The sequence below is a fragment of the Neofelis nebulosa genome, chromosome 2, assembly GCF_028018385.1.
Source record: "Neofelis nebulosa isolate mNeoNeb1 chromosome 2, mNeoNeb1.pri, whole genome shotgun sequence".
NCBI lineage: Eukaryota > Metazoa > Chordata > Mammalia > Carnivora > Felidae > Neofelis > Neofelis nebulosa.
Genome location: NC_080783.1, coordinates 156,858,108 through 156,871,125, shown reverse-complemented (window position 1 = coordinate 156,871,125; position 13,018 = coordinate 156,858,108). Strand labels below are relative to the sequence as shown.

At 37.8% G+C, this 13,018-nt stretch overlaps 1 protein-coding gene and 1 non-coding gene across 6 annotated transcripts in view; one reads left to right on the top strand and one right to left on the bottom strand.

Annotated features, from left to right (window-relative positions):
- DNAJB4 (DnaJ heat shock protein family (Hsp40) member B4) overlaps nucleotides 1-13,018 on the top strand; it is a 50,695-nt gene that overhangs the window by 18,243 nt on the left and 19,434 nt on the right. The gene's annotated exons all lie outside the window — the stretch shown is intronic.
- On the bottom strand, nucleotides 5,374-5,479 carry LOC131505843 (U6 spliceosomal RNA). The gene has a single exon (XR_009258606.1). It is a non-coding gene; the product is annotated as a U6 spliceosomal RNA (small nuclear RNA).

Below are 13,018 nucleotides of genomic sequence, written 5' to 3'. Positions count from 1 at the left end.
AGGCTCTGAGCTGGCAGCACAGAGTCCGACACGGGGCTCAAACTCATGAACCATGAGATCATGACCTGAGCCAAGGTCAGATGCTTAACCAACTGAGCCACCCAGGCACCCCTCTCCCCCAGCATCATATAGTGCAACAGGGATTTCAGGACTGGTTTCCTTAATGCCCCTTTACCCATTTAGCCCATTCCCCCTCCCATAACCCCTACAGTAACCCTCTGTTTGTTCTCCTTATTTAAGAGTGTCTTATGTTTTGTCCCCCTCCCTGTTTTCATATTATGTTTGCTTCCTTTCCCTTATGTTCATCTGTTTCCCTTATGTTCATCTGTATCTTCAAGTCCTCATATGAGTGAAGTCATATGATATTTGTCTTTCTCTAATTTCGCTTAGCATAATACCCTCCAGTTCCATCCACATAGTTGCAAATGGCAAGATTTCATTCTTTTTGATTGCTGAGTAATACTCCATTGTGTGTGTGTGTGTGTGTGTGTGTGTGTGTGTGTGTGTGTGTGTTCCACATCTTTATCCATTCATCCATCGATGGACATTTGGCCTCTTTCCATATTTCGGCTATTGTTGATAGTGCTGCTATAAACTTTGGGGTGCATGTGTCCCTTTGAAACAGCATACCTGTATCCTTTGGATAAATACCTAGTAGTGTAATTGCTGGGTTGTAGGGTAGTTCTATTTTTAATTGTTTGAGGAACCTCCATACTGTTTTCCAGAGTGGCTGCACCAGTTGCATTCCCACCAGCAGTGCAAAAGAGGTCCTCTTTCTCTGCATCCTCCCCAACATCTGTTGTTGCCACAGTTGTTAATGTTAGCCATTCTGACAGGTGTAAGGTGGTATCTCATAAGACATTTTTTTCCCTAGCCCCCAGTTCAGAATATCCAACTTTCTTCTGGACATTTTCATCCACATTCAATTCAATTAAATATTGTTGTACTAGGTTTTTTTTTTTTTTTTAAGACTCCTTTCTTTTTAAATTTTTTTTTTTTCCAACGTTTTTTATTTATTTTTGGGACAGAGAGAGACAGAGCATGAACGGGGGAGGGGCAGAGAGAGAGAGGGAGATACAGAATCGGAAACAGGCTCCAGGCTCCGAGCCATCGGCCCAGAGCCTGACGCGGGGCTCGAACTCACGGACCGCGAGATCGTGACCTGGCTGAAGTTGGACGCTTAACCGACTGCGCCACCCAGGCGCCCCTGTACTAGGTTTTTAGTAGTCAAAAATTAAATAAACCAGGGCGCCTCGGTGGCTCAGTTGATTAAGCATCCGACTTCAGCTCTGATCATGATCTCACAGTTTGTGAGTTCGAGCCCCGCATTGGGATTCTGTGATGACAGCTCAGAGCCTGGAGCCTACTTCAGATTCTGTGTCTCCCTCTCTCTCTGCCCCTCCCCTGCTCGCAGTCTGTGGGTCTGTCTCAAAAATAAATAAACATTAAAAAAAAATTTTTTTTAATTACACTGTAGTTGGGGAGTTAGCTAGAAAAAGGAGTTGTTACAACATATAGTAGTTACAAATGCAGTCTTAGCAAGCAATAAAATTATCAAGTATGGAAGTAACCTAGATGAGTGGGTCATTAATAGGGTGGTAGGCATATTCTAGGTGGAACTCATTTTTCCCTTCAAATGTACACTTCGTATATTCTATACTTTCATTAGTAGTCCAACTGAGCACACCTTTCTTCAGTCTAGAAACAGGGCAATCTAAAATCCTTCCAAACCCCCAAATACAGTTTGTTGGCAAATTGCACACATTTTACCTTTTTATTACTTAAATTTACCCACTTGTGATTGTATACTATAGTCATTATACTTTGCATCCTTGTAATTTCTCATTTCATAATTATTTACTCAGTAAAAGTTAATTGAATAGCAATATATTATAAATATGGCTTTATACTAGAAAAAAAAGTTGTAGGGAAAAAAGTTACAACTGTGTGGGTAAGGCATAAGCAAAGAGGTGGTTATATCATTGTGATAAGTGATAGAGTGGAGATACTGGGGAAAATATGGGAACTGGAGCTTAGGAGAACCTAATCGAGCTGGGGCTCAGATTTGCCCAACTAGAGGCTGAGTCTCAAAGCAGTAGTAAGCTCCGTGCAAAGGGGGAAGAATGGAATACACCCACATTGTTTTCCTTTATATTCCTTTATAATGAAATATTACTTCAGAGACATTACTTTGGGTGACTGGACTTAATGTTGCTTTTGCTCAAAAACAGTTTTTTAACTGATCATCATTAATTTAGAAGATTATCAGTAGTAGTGTATCATATAGTTGATCCTTCATTATTCACTAATTCTGTACTTTCATATTTGCCCTCTCTAAAATGTATTTGTAACTCTGAAATCAGTATTTGAGATGCTTTCCTGGTCATTTGCAGACATATGCACAGGCAGAGCAGGAAAGAAAAAGTGTATACATATTATACATATCTATATCGATATCTATATATCTATATCTATAGATATCTATATCTATATCTATATATATTATACATATCTATATCGATATCGATATCTATATATATAGATATATATATAGATATTGATATGGATACACATAAATCCTATGTTCCCAGTTGAGGTCTAGCAAGGCAGTGCTTACAACTTATTTAGCTCTCATAAACAAGTTTTTGTGATCTAGTTAGTGCATTTTTGCATTTTATGCTTTTTGTTGGTGATTTTACTGTTTAATGTTTCAGCATACGGCTGAATTGCTGTCTAGTGTTCCTAGGCACAAGAAGGCTGTGAGGTGAGAGAGAATACATGTGTTAGAAAAACTTCATGCAGGCCCAAGTTATAGTACTATTGGCCATGAGTTCAATGGTACATTAAATGAAGTGTCTAAACAGAAACACATAAAACAAGGTTATGTATTGATGACCTGACTTAACCCTGCCATTTCGCTTGTATTCACTAATTAGTATTATTATTTGTTAATTAGCATTCACTAATTCAGCATCCATGACAACTTTATAGAACATAACTATGGCAAATAATGAGAATCGACTACTTTGTGGGTAAATTTGATTTTGGCAAACAGCCAAAGTCATTTATGGCCAGGAGGGATGGGTTAGTTGAAGATGATTAAGCTGGACAGTATAGAGGTATGATTAAAGTCTTTGTCAACCTTTTAAAACATATTCCCCCTTTTTGCTAAACAAATAGCTTACTTACCACCCTAAATATTCAAATATATTCCCCTTAGCAGATATGTCCTGGTTGAGAATTAATACATACAAGTTTTATTTTACCATCAACCAGGCTGATGTTTTATAGTGAGTGCTGTGTTTATAGTGAAAACTACAGTTTTTTATCTTATTTTTTTAAGTTTATTTATTTTGGAGAGAGGGAGCATAAGGCAGGGAGGAACAGAGAGACAGAATCCAAGCAGGCTCTGCACTGTCAGCATGGAGCCCGATGCGGGGCTCGAACCCATAAACCATGAGATCATAACCTGAGCTGAATGCAAGAGTTGGACACTTAACTGACTGAGACACCCAGGCACCCCAAAACTAGGTTTTTAAAAGTTTGCTAGATATAATAAAATTTTACTCTAGTGCATATTTAGACTTCTTTCTCCCTCTAGTCAAGAATAATTTGTATAAATTTTTTTTTCAACGTTTTTTTATTTATTTTTGGGACAGAGAGAGAGACAGAGCATGAACGGGGGAGGGGCAGAGAGAGAGGGAGACACAGAATCGGAAACAGGCTCCAGGCTCCGAGCCATCAGCCCAGAGCCTGAGCGGGGCTCGAACTCACGGACCGCGAGATCGTGACCTGGCTGAAGTCAGATGCTCAACCGACTGTGCCACCCAGGCGCCCCAAGAATAATTTGTATAAAGCAAGGGTTGGCATATGTTTTTGTTAAAGGTGAAACATTTACATTTTTAGGTTTTGTGGGCCATAGTCTCTGCTGCAACCCCCCAACTCTGCCACCATATAGTGAAAGGTACTATTTTATACATTTGTATTGTAAACTCCCAAGGGCAGGGATCCTGCCTTCTACTGTTTTATACTTCATGGCATATAATACAGGAAGGCCTCAATAACTGTTGCCTTGACTTCCTGATTTAGTTTAGATAATAAAAAGACTACATTTTAAAATATTAAACAGCCAAATGTTAAACCCTATCCATTTAAACTTCAGTTGTTCTTTTTAAGCAGTTACAGTAGTTTGGGCTCATTTTATTTGGAATTAGGCAGTCCATGGCCTAATTTTATAGTAGTGTTGAATACTATATAATATGTTGGCTTATTTTATACATTTCCTAATTAATATTTGGCAGGTTGCAAATAAAGTCCTTGAATCATAGTCGAATCATAGTAGCAGTGGTTTGATTATGACCTAATGGATGCAACATATTTTGAAGATATTTGATAGTTTGGATTAGGTACTGATTTAAATGAAATCTTTTGAGTTTTAAACATTGGGAGAGCTAAACAAACAAACTTGCTAGATAATCAGTTTATTGCAGTCTTGGCTAAGATTCTGACAGTTCAGTGAAATAGCCTGTAATCTTTTCCTGTCTCTCCTCTGTGCTACAGACATTTTTTTTTTTTTTTTTTTGTGCTAGTTGTCTTATTCTGAGGAACTGTTGGTTTCACTGTAGCTACAGACTACTACCCTTTCTCTAGCCAGTCAATTAAGTTTTTCAAGGGATTCTGATGCCTTCTTTGACTTCTTATGAAAGGAGAAACTTTAGAAAAGAATAAAGTGAAAAATCACATAAATTCCTCATTTCCTAATGTGGCTTTTACTTTCAGCATTGTAAAAGCATACACTGAGTAAGCATGTGTAAATGGAGCCATTCCCACTATTTCATTCTAAATGTAAAGTATTAAAAAAAATACAAGTATGTTTTATTTAAAGATAAAAAATGGGAGCACCTGGGTGGCTCAGTTGGTGGAGCATCCAACTTCTGGTAAGGTCATGATCTCATGATTCGTGAGTTCAAGCCCTACATTGGGCTTGCTGCTGTCAGTGCAGAGCTCACTTCAGATCCTCTGTCCCCCTCTTTCTTCCCCTCCCCTGCTCTCTCTTTCTCTGTCAAAAATAAATAAACATTTAAAAAAAATTTTTTAAGATAAAAAAATGGAATACTATTGGGGTGCCTGGGTTACTCAGTTGGCTAAGCGTCCAACTTCAGCTCAGGTCATAATCTCGCAGTTCGTGAGTTCAAGCCTGATGTCCATTTAAAAAAAAATGGAATACTATTTTTCTACATTAAAATTAAATTGACAAAATTGTAACATATTTAGAGTGCACACTGTGATAATTTGATATATGTCTACAACGTAAAAGGATTCCTTCCCCTTTAGTTAATCCACACGTCTGTCACTTCACATATTTACCTCTTCTTAAGATAGTAAATCTTCACAAATTTGAACGTCGTTCTTGCACAGGGGCCTTGCTAATCTTTCAGTGTTATTCCAATTACAGTATAGGTGTTGTTGAACTGAGCACTGGGATACTATTTTATAAGTTATAATGGACTTTTCTTTAGAGTGTATCTGTTAAGATTTTATTTCCCCTAAATGTGCATCTGTGAGGGATATGTGTATGTGATATACTTAAGTTCACAGGTTGAGTTTTCTACAACATTGGATCATAGCACTGGTCATTAGTAGGAACCTCTGAATCTACACTGGCTAATACAGTGGCCACTAGACACATGAAGATAAGGGCTTGAAATGTGGCTATCTGAATTGAGTAAGTGTAAAATTAACACTAAATTCTGAAGACGTAATACCAAAAAAAAGAATGTGAAAGATCTTACTATTTTTATATTGATTACATGTTGTAATGACAATATCTTGGATTTACTGGGTTAAATAAAATACATTATTAAAATTAATTTCACTTTTCACTTTTTTTAAAATGTGGATTCTAGAAATGCTTACATTACATATGTGGCTTGCATGTGTAGCTCACTTTATATTTCTGTTGGATAGTATTGCTATAGATGATATGATCTTTTTTTTTTAATGTTTATTTTTTGTGAAAGAGAGAGAGCTTGTGAGCATGTGGATTAGGAGGGGTAGAGAGAAGGGGAGAGAGAATTCCAAGCAGGCACTGCCTTGTCCGTGCAGAGCCCCACATGGGGCTCAATCCCACGACTGTGAGATCATGACCTGAGCCAAAATCAAGAGTTGGATGGCCAACCGACTAACCACCCAAACACGCTGATATGATCCTTAAACATAGTCAAAGTGTTAATAATCAAATATCAATTTACAAGATCCAATTAAAATGACCTAGAATTCTATAGTTTTTTGGTTCTCTGATTCAATATTGGCAAGTAATGTAGAGAACACTTCTAACTGATTCCAAACTGCTAGGAAAGTATGGGATTAGCTCACTTTATGTTCACTAGTCCTCTAGTAAAGCTTTTCAGTGACTTCTTATCAAAGAGGGTAAGAAAGAAGGGCAAGTTGTTACTGGGCTATTTTATTAGGATTTTTTTTTTTTTTTTTTTTTTTTTTTAATAAGGAAAGCCTTGTGAGGAGAAGGTCTTTTTTTTTTTTTTTTTTTTTTTTTTTTTGAGGAGGCCCCATGTACAACTTGGGGCTCGGACTCACAACCCCAATGCTAAAGAGTCACTTATTCAACCAACTGAGCCAGCCACTCACCCCTAGGATACACTTTAATACCATCACAGAATAAAATCAGTTCTATATTCCCCAAAAAAGGAAAAAAAACATTTATTTACTTACTTAAATAATCTCTACACCAATGTGTGATTTGAACTCACAACCCTGAGATCGAGAGTTGCATGCTCTTCCAACTGAGCCAGCCAGGCCTTCCAGGAAATTATTATTATTACTATTTTTAGAGAGAGAGAGAGTGCGAGTTGGGGAGAGGGAAGAGAGAATCTTAAGCAAGCTCCATGCTCAGCACAGAGCCTGACATGGGGCTCAAACCCACAACCCTGGGATCATGACCTGAGCCGCAATCAGGAGTCAGAGTCACTCAACTAACTGAGCCATCTAGGCGCCTCTATTTTTTTTCTTTTTAACAGTTTTAGTTTTTCATTTAATGTTGGTTATAGAAACAAAATGGTCACCATTCTTTGGGGAATTAAAGATAAGGATGGGTTATTAAATATATTGCAAATGCCCTCTATGGGTGGGATAGATTTATCTCAAGTATACATTAGGATGCCTTCAGCTTTTTTTTTTTTTTAATAATTTATTGTCAAATTGGTTTCCATACAACACCCAGTGTTCATCCCAACAGGTGCCCTCCTCAATGCCCATCATCCACTTTCCCCTCTCCCCCACCCCCCATCAACCCTCAGTTTGTTCTCAGTATTTAAGAGTCTCTTATGGTTTGCCTCCTTCCCTCTCTATAACTTTTTCCTTCCCCTTCCCCTCCCCCCTGGTCTTCTGTTAAATTTCTCAGGATCCACATATGAGTGAAAACATATGGTATCTGTCTTTCTCTGCCTGACTTATTTCACTTAGCATAATACCCTCCAGTTCCATCCACATTGCTACAAAAGGCCATATTTCATTCTTTCTCATTGCCAAGTAGTATTCCATTGTATATATCTTTTTTTTTTTTTTTTTTTAAGTAGACCCTGTGCCTGGTGCAGAACCCAACATGGGTCTTGAACTCATGACTTCAAGAGTCAATGTTTAACCAACTGAACCACCCAGGCACCCAGAAATTATTATTTACAAAATAAAATACTTCTGATTCAGATAATTCTAGTAATTTTTATAAACTTAAAAAAGAAGTTTATATATTTTGAGAGAGAGAGAGAGGGAGAACATGAGTGCGAACAGGGGAGTGGGATAGAGAGAGAGGGGAGAGAATAAGAGAATACCATGCAGGCTTTGTGCTGTCAGCACAGAGCCCCATGCTGGGCTCAGTCCCATGAACCATGAGATCATGACCTGAGCCAAAATCAAGAGTCAGACACTCAACCAACTGAGCCACCCAGGTGCCCCAATTTTTATAAACCTCTTAAAGCAGTTTCATGCTATCTTATTATTTTGAAGGCATGTATTTTAAATTTTATTTAATTTTTTTTAACGTTTATTTATTTTTGAGACAGAGAGAGACCGAGCATGAACGGGGGAGGGGCAGAGAGAGAGGGAGACACAGAATATGAAACAGGCTCCAGGCTCGGAGAAGTCAGCACAGAGCCTGACGTGGGGCTCGAACTCACGGACTGCAAGATCATGACCTGAGCCGAAGTTGGACGCTTAACCGACTGAGCCACCCAGGCGCCCCTTAAGTTTTTTTTTTAATGTTTATTTTTGAGAGAGAGAGAGAGTGCCGGAGAGGGGCAACAGAGAGAAAGGGGACAAAGGATCTGAAGCAGGCTCCGCATTGAAGGAGAGAGCCCAATGTGGGACTCAAACCCACGAACCATGAAATCATGACTTGAGCCAAAGTTGGATGCTTAACCAATGTGGCAACCAGGTGCCCTCCAATTTTTTTTTTTTAATTTATTTTTGAGAGAGAGAGAGAGGCAGAGCATGAGCAAGGGATAAGCAGAAAGGGGGAGATACAGATTCTGAAGCAGCTTTCAGGCTCTGAGCTGTCAGCACAGAGCTCGACGTGGGGCTCAAACTCACGAACCGTGAGATCATGACCTGAGCCAAAGTCGGATGCCCAACCAACTTGGCCACCCAGGTGCCCCCCAACGATTTTATTTTTGAGTAATCTCTATACCCAATGTGGTGCTTAAACTCACAACCCTGAGATCAAGAGTCATATGCTCTGTGGACTGAGCCAGCCAGGTACCACCGTATTTTGAAATTTTTAAAATTTTGTTGTAAATCATTTCTTTTGTAAAGACCATTAAATCAATAAAATGTAGAATAAAATAGAGTGTGTGTATTCTATTATAGTGCTTCCTGAAGGAAAAGTATTGTAAAATAAAGCAATGACACAGTATAAAACTTGAAATCATTGGGAATTCTAATATAACTATAGTGATAAAGTGCTGGGAAATTCTGGTGGTACAGATAGTAAGGAGTCCAGGAAGAATTATGATTGATAAAGCTCTTGTTACCTTTTTAGGTTTGTTTGACATCTTTTACTGGTGTTCTTGAAGCTTACAAATATTAATGAAACTTTGTTAATAACACTGCACGCTAAGAGAACCAAGAAAGTAATTTCATTAGCTTCAAAGTAAATTGACACTTAAGAGATGTCAAATATCAAATATGTTTCTTTTTTTTTTTTAAGTTTGTTTTAGGGCAGTTGGCTGGCTCATTTGGTAGGGTGCGAGTCTTGATCTTGGGGTCATGAATTCAAGCCCCACATTGGTAATATTGTTTAAAAAAATAAACCTTGTTTCAAAGACTTAATGAATTAGCACTTTTTTTTAAAGTTTATTTATTTATTTTGAGAGAGAGCATGAGCTGGGGAGGGCAGAGAGAGAGGGAGAGGGAGAATCCCAAGCAGGTTCCATGCTGTCAGCGCAAAGCCTGATACGGGGCTTGCCCAGATCTCACAAACCATGAGATTATGACCTGAGCCCAAGAGGCAGATGCTTAACTGACTGAACCACCCAGGCGCCCTAGTCACTTTTTGAAGAACATGAAAGCAATCATTAAGTAAAAAAAAAAAATGACATTCAAAACTCTCAACAATCTGACCATAACTTCGGTAATCTTCCTAAAGTGAGCCTTCCTAAATCCTATGCTTTAACCTGACCAGTCTTTTTGCTGTATCACATACATTTTATGCTCTTTTTGTCTGGGCTTTGTGTTCTTGATCCAAACAGAAAACCTTCCCTGTGCCCCTCTTTCTTTCTAAATTCTATCAATCTTTCAAGGCGCTGCTCATAGTTTTCTTTTATAGACATTTTCCATACCTACCATTCCAGCTCAAGAGGAGTATATAATTAACATTTGCATAGTATTTTACTTTTGTAAAGCCCTTCCACATATTTTCTTACTTTTTTTTTTTTTAATTTTTTTTTCGACGTTTTTTATTTATTTTTGGGACAGAGAGAGACAGAGCATGAACGGGGGAGGGGCAGAGAGAGGGAGACACAGAATCGGAAACAGGATCCAGGCTCCGAGCCATCAGCCCAGAGCCTGACGCGGGGCTCGAACTCACAGACTGCGAGATTGTGACCTGGCTGAAGTCGGACGCTTAACCGACTGCGCCACCCAGGCGCCCCTCTTACTCTTTATGTTAATCTAACGAGATAGATGATGTTATCCATTTTATGGAATAAGGGAATTGAGTCTCGGAGAAATAGTCATTTTTCGAGAACTTCACATAGATACTAGGTAATGAAGCTAAGAATATTAGAACCACTGCTCTTATTCCAAGTTTCATGATCTTTCCTCATGGCTTAATGGTCCCTTAAGTACTATAACAGTTACATAACACACTTATTTGAAGCTACTAATTGTTTACTCTATTTGTATTAAACTATTTAACTTGATTGTTAGCTGTAGGTTTGAAGGGATATGTACAGATTACACACGGGAAAAGTGAATAAATGGAAAAGGTGAAGAGAGCTGAATACATCTCTTGATAATAGAATCAAAGAGATCATTAAGAGCTCTTTACCATTCCATTTGCTTTTCTGAAAGCATTATACCTTTTTAAAAGTATACCTAGGGGTGCCTGGGTCGTTCAGTCAGTTGAGGTCAGACTTTGGCTCAAGTCATGATCTCACAGTTTGTGAGTTCGAGCCCCTTATAGGGCTCTGTGCTGTCAGTACAGAGCCCGCTTTGGATCCTCTGATCCCCTTTCTCTCTCTCTGCCCCTCCCTGACTTGTTCTCTCTCTCTCTCTCTCAAAAACAAACATTAAAAACAAAAGTATAATGACGAGACTTGATCCTTTTCCTCTACCTACCTTAGTGCCAAATTTTTGGTATAATTCTTAAAACATAGCTGAACAGAAGTCTTTCCTGACCATCCTGGCTAAAGTAACGTTTCTCCATCAACCCCTGTCTTAGTAACATTGAAATATTTTCTTTAAAGCACTTCAAACTATCTGAAATTATATCACTTCTTTATTAACTTGTTTCTTGGTTTTCTTCTCTCACTAGAATATGAATTGAATGAAAGCAAGGATGTTCTCTATCTAGTTTATAGCACATAGTAAGCACTCAGTAAATATTTGCGAATGAGATACTTTATTTATGGAGAATGTTCACTATAATAACATCCATCTTTTAAAACAAGTTTTAGAGTATTCATCAAATACTATAAAATGTGCACTCAAATGCTATTGACTGCCTAATTCCAAATACGAGTCCAAATTACTGTAATTACCTAAGGAAGGACATTTTATAGTCAAGAAAAAAGTAGGATTTCTAGAACAATTTAAATAGGGTGTAATGTCTTAAAGACATTTGCCTTAAGCTTATTATTCTGTCTTATAGCCTAGATGGAGCAAGAAATGAATGTCTTCAGTATTTTTCTATTTTTTTCCCTAAAGATAAATTTGCATTTGTAGCCATGATAAAATTTTTAGGGATTGTAACTTATGCTCAAAGTCTGAAATCTTTTCACAGAAATGAAAATTTAGCATCTGAATTCCAAATTTACAATCAAGCAATTTGCTGTAAGAAATAAATGATAATTTCAACAAGAATTCTCAGGTTTAAAGGCATTTTAGGAAAATATAACATGTAAAGGTTAAATATGTATCCAATTACTACATGGTCAGTAGTTTGATTATATGAAATTATTTAGATATCTAAAAGCAGACCAAGTAATAGAACAGACGCAGTACTCTTTAAGTGTATGTTAATATTAGAACAATGTCTACTCTAATTTTAAGAATAAATATCATAACTATTAGATTGCTAGCTAGAGAAAAGCTCTTTGACATCTTATCACTAGTTTTAATATCAGATGTGTATGCATATATGGAAAACAGATGAGAAAGCACATGGAAGTGTTTTGATAAACTATATTGTATAAATGTTATTATAGGGAAGACATAGAACAGTTACTATTTTTGACACTAAGAAACTAAAATTCAGAAAGAAAACTCTGAAAAGGGAACATGGTAAAGGGCATGACCTTAGAGGATGCCTGAGTCCTGTGGAGGTGACTCTAGTTATTTTCATACTTTATAACAAGTAAAACTTCCTGAATAAAGGGAGATCTCCAAGTGGTAGCAAAATGGTTTGTATAGTTTAAACTAATGAAAACAGTTTATATGGATATGGCATCACATACATATTAGTGCTTCCCAATGTGTATTATCTAATTCTCACAATAACCTTTGTGACTTAGGAATTCAGATAAATTAAATGATGTGCCTAAATAACTCACTTATTAAGTGACAGAGCTGAGGTTAGAAAGCATTTAAATTCTTAGGTCTTTATTCTTTAGACATTTGTTAGCCCCCCTTATGCTAGTCCACTAACAGAAATTGAAGATTCAATTTGGCAACTTCCAAATTAGTATGATTGAGGTATATGAGGCATTGACAGAAACTAAAACTGGAAAGATCTTCTGGCCCTAAAATCAAAGATACATATTTTAAGGGGCACCTGCCTGGCTTAGTCAGTAGAGTGTGCTTGACTCTTGATCTCCGGTTTGTGAGTTCAAGCACCATGCTGGGTGTAGAGATGACTTAAAAAAAAACAGGGGCGCCTGGGTGGCTCGGTTGGTTAAGCGTCCGACTTCGGTTCAGGTCACGATCTCACGGTCCGTGGGTTCGAGCCCCGCGTCGGGCTCTGTGCTGACAGCTCAGAGCCTGGAGCCTGTTTCAGATTCTGTGTCTCCCTCTCTCTGTGACCCTCCCCCGTTCATGCTCTGTCTCTCTCTGTCTCAAAAATAAATAAACGTTAAAAAAAATTTAAAAAAAAAACATTTTTAAGAATGTAAACATTGCACTTTTTTCCATTTTTAAAAAAAATAAAGTAGATTTTATTTTTTTAGAGCAGTTTGAGGTTCACAGCAAAATTGAGTGGAAGGTACAGAGATTTCCCATAAACCTCCACATATGCACAATTCCCCCTCCCCCATTATCAACATCTCCCACTAGATGGAATATTTATTCACAA